Source organism: Echinops telfairi, unplaced genomic scaffold, assembly GCF_000313985.2.
Source record: "Echinops telfairi isolate 266 unplaced genomic scaffold, ASM31398v2 ScPeMD7_7420;HRSCAF=8458, whole genome shotgun sequence".
Lineage (NCBI taxonomy): Eukaryota > Metazoa > Chordata > Mammalia > Afrosoricida > Tenrecidae > Echinops > Echinops telfairi.
This window is the reverse complement of record NW_022111320.1, coordinates 27976923-27980036: the sequence shown is the minus strand read 5'-3', so window position 1 is coordinate 27980036 and position 3114 is coordinate 27976923.

Sequence of the window (3114 nt, the reverse complement as noted above, 5' to 3'; positions counted from 1 at the left end):
TGAAGAAGTCTCCTGTGATTTCCCTCTAACCAAAATTGAGGGATGCGAATAACCTGGTTATCAGACAAAAAAATATTGGGGAGAGATTGTAGAGGATTACAATGATAAATCTGTCTTGAACAGTCGAAACCTTGTGACTTCATCTCCCTTCTGATATATTTTATTTTTGATCTGGTTTTTAATATTTTCCGTGGGTTTTTTTCCTATTGGGTTTTATCTCTGTTGTATTTTGTCATATTTGGTAGCCTCTGTGACTATGCATTTCTCCGTTTTTGAGGTTATGAAACCCAGGATGAGTGAATCTATGGAGACAACAACTAGAATAAGGGTTCCTGGGGGGGCATAGTGAGGGAGGAGGTGGGGTAAAGGGGAGTTGATAGCAAGGAGTTCAAGAAGGAAGAAATGTTTTGAAACCAAGTATGGTAGCACTTGTACAATATTGCTTGATATGAATGATAACTATGGAATGGTATCATGTGTGGGTTAGCTCCTTATAGTCTGGGGAAAAATAAGAATAGAATAATTATTGGAAAAATAAATAAAATTTTAGTAAGGTCTGGTAATAGTTAATAGTACTATACTAAAGCTAGTTTCTTGGTTTTGATCATTGCACTATGGTACAACAAGATGTTTACATTAGGAAAAAGATGTGCAAAAGGTGTACTGGAATTTTCTGTGCTATATTTGTAACTTTTTCAAAATGTAAAATTAGTCTGAAATAACAGTAAACTTTTTAAATCAAGGGAGACTATACACAAACTCAGCTTTCCATAATGTGCTTGGTACTAAGAGTTGACCCTCTAAACATCCAGAACTAGCCTTGGAGAATCTGCTTCATGAGACTTCTCTTTATCTTGCCTGGCCAGACTAAACTCACCATCTCTCTGTAAAAGGCAGGGTCAGAGATAATGGGAGCCTTCGCCAGGAGCATATGGGCCCTTGTTCCTAGATGAAGCACGCCTATTCACAGGCAGCCCAGAAACAGGGGACAAACAAATGTGTCTTGGGAGCAGTACAGCCAGAATGCTCCCTACAGGCAAGGATGGTGACACTTCATCTCACCTACTTCAAACATGCCGTCAGGAGAGAGCGCTCCCTGAAGAAGGACATCATGTCGGTAAAGTAACTGGGCAGCAGCAAAAGAGGAAGCCTCTCAAGGAGCTGTCTTGACACAGTGGCTGCAGCAAAGGGTTCAAATGCAGCGCCAGTTGGGAGGATGCTGCAGGGCCAGGCGGTGTTTTCATTCTGTTGTGCGTCGTCGGGTTTCTATGCGTGGGGGCCAACTAGACGAGAACAAATAACAACAGCACCATCGATCCGATGGGCCTTTATCAGGGATGCCATTACTGTCCACGTAAAACCCTTTGTGGATCGTCCTTGACTCTCCTTTTATCACGTTCTCTATCCTGCTCACCCTAGTTTCTGAACACATCATGCCACTTCTCATCATTTTCTCTGCTACCGTGGTAGTTTAATCCACTAACATCTCCTACCTGGAAGACAGGCAGAGCCTCAGGGGTTAAGGACCTGTTACCCCCAAACATCGTGGTTTGAAACGACAGTCACTAGAATGCATCATATAGATGTAGGTCAGGAATGAAGATGGTTCAGCCCTGCAAGCGAGGGAGAAGAACCAGAGAGGAAGTGTGAGCAAGACAGAATGCACCACCTTTCACGAAATATAAGGAAGGACTTTTCATAACGTGGCCGTAGTCTATTCAGGACAGTTATTTGATGCAGCTCACCCGAAGGGGAAGAAACTGCCTGAGAGAACACTAGGAGGCAGGAGTCCGTGGGGAGCTCTTAAAAAGCTGCTCCCCACAGCCTCCTATCAGGTTAATCGGATGGCAGAGTGGACAGTCTAGATTTTTAACAAAAGAGCCGGAGTGAATCTTTTAAACTGTAAGTCAAGTCATGTTACTTCTTTCCTCCAAACCCTGTCATAACTCCATTGCTCCCTGAGCTAACACGCTCATCTTTATAACGATTTTCCAAATCCTGCTTGATCTGGTCCCCTCCTCTCTGCTCTCCACTGCGTCTACTCTGACACGTGCTCATCCTGCTCCAACCACCCTAGCTCCTGGCTGCGTCTCGGACATTCCCACTGTGCGTCTGCATCAGGGCCTGGCTGCTGGCTCTCCTCTCCAGCCAGCAGGTTCTTGCTTCAGATTTCAGATTGCTGCATGGCTGACGGGTCCTATACTCTTTAAAGCTCCCGTCGAATATTTCCTCCTTAGTGCACATTTCCTGATAAACCTCTGTTACCAGAACTTTCCCTTTCTATTACCTCTTTTTGTAAAATCGTAATTATAATACACTACTTAACTTACTTATATCGTAATGTGATACTACAATGGTAAGCCCATGAAGGAAAAGGTCATTTTGTGTTGGGGACTGATCAACCCCAAGTGGCCAGAGCAATGCCAGTGTGAATGACTGAATAGAAGATGGCTGCAGACTCGTCTAAGGGAAAAGCAGTATTTAAGTGAGTGGTAGAGGAAAGGGATTCCCCCCCAAAAAAAAGAAAGAAAAGAAAAAGATGGATTGGCCTTCTTGTACTCTGTCTCATATCTTTTTGGTCTGATTTCTTCATATTGTGATATTTGAAACAGCCACCCTGAGCTCTAAAGTCGGCTGCAGGACTCTTGTCTCAACGATAGGCAGTAACTCCAGGAATGTCTGCACTGTGGCTTTGCTGCTCCCAACCAGGACACCTGGCAATGGCGTCACCATGGCCCAGGGGAGCTGGTAGATAAATAATTCCCCTTGCTTGGAGACAGAAGGCGGGGTCTTCTGAAGTGCACTTACACAGCTCCTTAGAAAGTGCTGAGCAAGCTGGATGTCCATGGGCCTCGGGTAATCATGATTCCAGAGTCAAGAGTCCTACCACGAAGGCACCGCTTCTCTTTCTTTGTTTCATTCTACCTAGCCTTCCTTCCAGGCTCCTGGAATCACTTTCCAAGATGAACTCCTTCCCTGCAAGTCCTTGCTCCGTATAGCCTTTCAGAGGAAAGCTGTGCTAAGACATGCTAGCGGGACAATAGTGAGCAAACAAACAAACTTGGTGACCAGTGCTTTCGAACAGGACTTCCGAATGTTTGGGTTGTTGTTGTT